Below are 6,300 nucleotides of genomic sequence, written 5' to 3' on the forward strand. Positions count from 1 at the left end.
ACAAAGGATCTTATTTTGTAAATATTTAACAGGAAAGATATATAGTTCTGCCATGTAGTAGCCTGCTACTGCTGTTACTGTCTCAAAAAAAAATTATTTTAGTCCTTGATCTTTTAGCTTTTTAAAGGAAAACAACTGATATGCAAAAAACCACCACGTGATGTAACTGAATATAAAAACCACAAATTCCTGTAAATATTTCTATGCTTTTAAAATATTTCGTTATTAAGAATCGATTCTGTTAGTACAAAAAAGCAACCGAAGGACAGCCAGCATTGTTAAAAAGTCTAGTTTGTAGTGTGCAGTCAAGGAGAGGGTCACATAATAAACATTTCTTTTGCCTTGACAATAGGTACCATTTCCTTTAAAACTGCATAAAAATTCTAACAGTATAGAAAAGCAATGCCCCTGTTTACAAAATCTAGCATGCCTCTGGAGGCTTGATTTTTGCAATTCTTTCCTCCTCTCTTCAAATATCACACAGGATTGTCTGAAAGCCCAGCAGTGTACTGAGGGACAGGGAGCTGGGAAAACAGAAATGTCACCCCATGTGCCACACTCATCCCCCAGTTTAACGAGGCCTTTGCACTCTTGTGTACCCATCCCATTCCTCTCCTGTCCCACACAAGCTGGAACATGGCATGTGGGTGGCTAGTAGCACTGGAAGGATCAAGATGAGGGAAGCACTAATTGCTGCTGATGCATTAACCTTTCTGTCTAAATCAGCTAGAACCAGATCCTTCATCTTCACAACCTCCAATTTATCCTTTTCTGCCATTGCATAATACCAACAGTCCTCACAAAAGGACCTGAAGAGAAATCTGCAGGAGATGTTCCAAGGACTCTCTTTACTTAACAGTCTCTCTATTTTCTTTTCTGTTTGGGATCATTTGTGGCTTTTCACAAGGTCGCTTAACCAAATGATCTATAGGTCAATACAGATATATTTTAGAGTAAACCTTTTACATATGGTATAACCCTTAACACTCTTCATGAAATTCAACTTTCACACATCAAATCAAATGTATTTTAAACACTGGAATTGGCTTGGATTTTGAACCATAAAATAAACTTGAGTTGGTTTCGTATATGAACCTCCTTTAAAGATATTTCCATTAACCCAGTGAGTTTTGGTAGCTAGCTAAAAATGTGTTAGTAAATATTTTACTTAGTCAACACTGAGGAATTAGACAATGATTACTTGACAAATGCTTTCTGCCGTGATGCTTTCACATCCACTAAACCCTGCAGTACTCCTTTAATCAGAGAAACTCAGATTAGTTAATTATTAGGTTGTCAAATTGCATGAGGGGAAGAAAAGAGCTGAACATTCTCTTGCTCAGCCACATGTGGAATAGCAGGAAGAAGTCTGGAAGGGTAAGACACTCTGAGTAAAGAAAAATTATAGCTGAACATTAAAATGCTGCAGCCACTAGCTTCAAAAACAAAGGCCAGGCATAAAAGCTCAAAAATGGAGCTGGAATATCTGGGGAAAGGTAATGAGCTAGCGAGTTACTACAGAAACTTACTCTTTTTAAGATCAGCTCACTTTGTGGACACAGAGTCCCTAAGTGGAAAATCAAAAAAGTTACCTAATATTTAATAGAAAGAGTATGTTCTATGATTATTAGTCCATTGCAGCAGTAAAATGTAATTCCTCCATAAATAATAGCATATTGCAAGGGAGAGAAAGAAAGTTACATGGAATATTAGCCAAATATAAAATTCTTGTAAGGAAAAACTTGACGGGGGAGGAAAAAAAGAGATTTCACAACAACATCTATATTGACATATTACTTTAAAGCTTAAATTTTCATTCTTTGGTAGTACTTTAAGAAATGCCACATATTTTAATCTTTTTAATCAAAGAACCCAGTGAGATTCCATAATGTAATTTTAGACGAGTAAATTTGAACTTCTAGCACTTGAAATGAGCCTTATCTTGGGCCACAAAACTTTAGGGCTTAGATGTCTCTGTCAAATTTACTACTGAGTAAATTTTTATTGAGTTATTGTACTCAGGAATACCTGGGTGGCTGTCGCAATCTGCGTAAGCAGAGTGAACAGGTTCAACAGTTACTCAGCACTGTGCACCCCCTCACAGGAGGGATGCTGAGCTGCCTCCAGCACGTGTCCAGCTTCAGCCCTGGTGCCTCCTCCTTGTTCCTGGCCTGTACAAACGTGCTCTTTGTGAAATCCCAGCTTCACAGTCCACATGAGAAGGCTTGAGACCCATCAGATGAGGAAGGGCTCAAATCTGGTGATTACTTTTATCTCTGTAAAACAGGAAACCGGGCTCGAATGAAGAGGATTGTCAAGAAAGGTTTTGTTATAGCCAGGGAAAAATTTCAGGTTCCAAAAGAGGAAAGAGGCTTTACTTTTTCTTACACTGTAAGTTTGGAAGAGTTTCTGATATATAAAGAGAAGATAGCTTAGACCTTTATTTCCATGTTTAAAAAGCTATCCTTAACAGCTAAGTTAGGGAAGGTCCACTTCTTAGTTAGTTCCATTACCTTTCTTGACTACATCTCTGTATGAATTATAATGTAAATCAAAATTAGTGAATTGTTTAAAAATTCCTCCTGAGCAAACAGTGAGTTTATAGAAAGATGCTGAATATAGAAACAGTGACACAGCAGAAATTTTCTTTTTAATCTGTACTTCTAAGTTATTTTGCAGAGGCACTGAATCCTGAAAGCCTGTACAGACTGCATAGCAAAAAGTTATGATTCATAAGATGATGACACCTAATGTAAAGACCCTAAAATTTTTTTCAGCAGAGCTATTGTGTTGTTTGTCAGAAGCAAAGCTGTACAGAGTAAAATGCTTTCCTCCCTCATGTAGCACAGGCACAAATATGGCACTTCCCATCTAGCAGATACTGCAAAATGAATTCAAAATTCTTTCAAAGTACTCCAGAACTGAAGGAAAATAAACCATTGAGATGGCAAAAAAGGAAAGGCAAAGTTCAGGTCTCTTGTCTCCATTCTCTGCTCAGGTCATCTGAGTGACAAAACCAACTGTGTACAAGGACAGAAAGAGTGTAGCCTTGCAGGTTACTTCAGCACCAAATGGATGGTATTAGACCATTTGAACTGAAATCAATCATTTCAGAAATGCAAGGTTTTATTGCCCTATGACATTGAGGAATAACAACATCAGAGGGTTTTTGACTGATGCTGCCTGTGCTTTATTTAAAATACTCAACAGTCTAGAGTCTCATCTGCTGCAAGTCTGTATTTCCACTTCTACTGCAAAGAAATCTGAACAGTCATTTACTCTTTGGGTTGTTGAAATAATAACTTAAAAAACCTTCTCTCCGAAAATTCCAGTGAAGTAACAGTTACAAAATGTCTGTAACTAGATTGCTAAATCTTTGCAAAATGAATTTGTAGCCCTACACCAGGTGGGCCCTAGACAGCCACCACAGACCACCCAGTGCTCAGCACTCGTCACAGAGGGGCAGGTCCTTTGTGTTTGTGGCTGAGGAGCTGCCAGTGGAGCTCTGACTCGCTGACAAAACACTCCAACCTATTGCAAGGTGATGCCAAGCATTGTTTTCCTCAGCAGGTCAAGGCTGCTGCTGGAGGCTGCTGTCAGCTGGTACTTCAGAGCTGCCTGGATTTAGAGACCCACACCCTGTTTGCAGAAAATACTTTATGGGCATGGCTGCATGCACGTTTATGAGTGCAGCTGCCTGAAATGTGTTAATACAGCTTACATGAGAGTTTTGGTTTTTTCCTTTCCCATCTTTCTCACCCCCATTTTGCAAGGCCACCATCTAGCTTACGAAAGACATACGGATAGTTTGATTTATGTAACTCTGATACAATGTTGTATGCATGTGTATTACAATGAAGCTATGTTTTAAACAGGAATGGTATTGGAAATATTAATAAGAAATATATTCTAAACTAATATTATAGGTGATATTGATTGGTGCAACAAATGTAGTATTTAAAAAAGCACTTAAAATATTTCCAAAAATGGTATGTTTTTCTATTATTCCTTTCACAGACAGATATGAATTTGGCATACTGTAACATCATGGCAGTGTTATGTTAATATTTACCTTTTACTTTGTCTCTTTTCTTGGCAATGGCTTTTGTCATATATGGAGGGGCTTGACAGCTGGCCTGCAAGCAAAGCTGAGTTAATAGAAGAAATAACACTTGATGATTTTCGGGTGTATCCATAGCAAGGAAGAAGACAAGGCGTCAGCATGGAAACCGATTAGAAAAGATACATGAGAATTTTTGTAAGCTAGACTACGTGCCTAAGTAGATGTGTATATGTGCCTTATTAAATTTCTGTAAAACTTTTGCCAATTATATTGACGCTGATTGCTTTGCACCAATGAACATATTAAGTTATTGTGATGTAGTTAATGACTTAAGATCACGCTTTGTTAAGGGATATAAACTGGAGAACACGCAGAAGAAAAACCTTTTTTCTTCCTGGACCTTGGTCACGTGTGTATGTCACCTCAGGTCTAAGGGTTACTGTCATATAAACCATTTAACTGCTGTCTCTGTCCTTTTACCACAGTTGGAATTTTGTGTGGCTACTCTTATAACTTGCTTCATAGCCTATAAGAAATTTCTATGGACTTAGATATTTATTTCACAGAGAGCTTTTGTTAAATCAGGACTTTTCTGGTCATTCCTGATGGTCAGAGGTGGCCATGACACTATATAAGTTGCCCACATAATGACACACAGAAAAATACAGAACTAAATTAATATAATAGAGGAATATATTAACAGATTATTGCCATATCCATTTATGGATATTAATTTTATCAATATTGATGGCTAATAATAAACTATTTACCAATCATTAACAACTACGCAACCAGTTTTAATATTGTGCAGAAAATGAATTCCCTGGAATCTGTCACATTTTAATGACATGTGGTTGCAGGGGAAGGATTTATTTATTCCTCATGTTTCTGTGACAAAAACCATTTATCCTGCAGTTCTGGCACCTTGATACTGCCCTGCCATGTCTTGAGTCAACCATCATCTGCTTTGCCTACACCAAAGTATCTTCTGGTTCTCTATTTCAAAGTTCCTGTTACTGGAAGCAGCAGCACTAGGTTCTTTGTCCCAATGGAGAGTGCCAGCTGATCTCACTGCTAGGCTCCAGTAACTGTGGGCAAGGTGCCTTGACTCTGGGGAGAAGCACAACCTGAGCTCTGGAAGCCACTGAGGAGGGAGTGCACCAGCCCACCAGCATCAGGAGGGTGGGCTCAAGGTATGGTAGGACAGCCTAGCATGGCACAGCCATTTCAGCATTGGCTTGAGCCCAGAGAGCACAGAGGGTCAGGCAGACAAGGACGGGTGCTGTTAGTTTTGGACTCTATACTTTATCTTGCCCACTCCAAGAAGTGGACAAAACACTTATTAGAAACTTACACCTCCTCTTTTTAGCAGCTGTGCATTTATGGTGTCTTTTCAAAGAGCATTTCCTTTCTGCTTTATGGTTAACCTACAGTTAAAAAAGAAACTAAACCACTTTGATCATTTTACCAACAGTGCTCCAGAGATGGCAGGCTCTAGAGTAGTACAGGTCTCGTGCACCCACAGGTAGGACCCAGGCTCTGTTTTACATTTGTGAACAGAGAGAAGTACATCAAATTTCAGCCAGGGGTCCTTTAGTATGTCCCAAGCACACAGAACCATCTGGGTGCAATTCTGTGCAAGGTGCTCTAATACAACCCTACCTGAGCAGGGAGATTGGACCATATGACCTCACTGTGGTTCCTTCCAGCCTTAGCCATTCCAGGATTCTTTAACTCATTCAATTGACCATGACAGGGTGGTTTTGAGTCTCAGCTTCAATTTCAAAAATCCCTGCTATTGCTTTTGTTTATTTGTGGGTATGATTTGGTTTGGTTTTGGTTGGGATTTTCTTTTTTTGGCAGGAGAGACTGAAGATAAATCAAAGCAAAGCTAATTAACAGAGTAATCTCCAAGGTATTCTGCATTCAATATACTACACTGACTAAATCCAAGGACTGGTTTACTTGTGTTAGGCCATGAAAGGACCTGCATTGCTCCCAGCCCTGAGAGTACAGGAACTCAGGGTGTTTTCCATAGGTCATTTAGGGCTGAACCTCCCTCCTACTTCAGAGACAGGAAGGACCACTTTACACCAGCATATTTTTATGCCATGAAACAAAATAAAAAAGCAATGGAGAGAAAGTTTTCCTCTCCAAAGGAAGTGAATTTTAAAAAGCTGGTCCTGGTTAAGCGTGTCTGTGATTACTCATCTCTTCAGAGTAATGTAATAACAGCT

This window comes from Haemorhous mexicanus, chromosome Z (genome assembly GCF_027477595.1).
Source record: "Haemorhous mexicanus isolate bHaeMex1 chromosome Z, bHaeMex1.pri, whole genome shotgun sequence".
NCBI classification, from domain to species: domain Eukaryota; kingdom Metazoa; phylum Chordata; class Aves; order Passeriformes; family Fringillidae; genus Haemorhous; species Haemorhous mexicanus.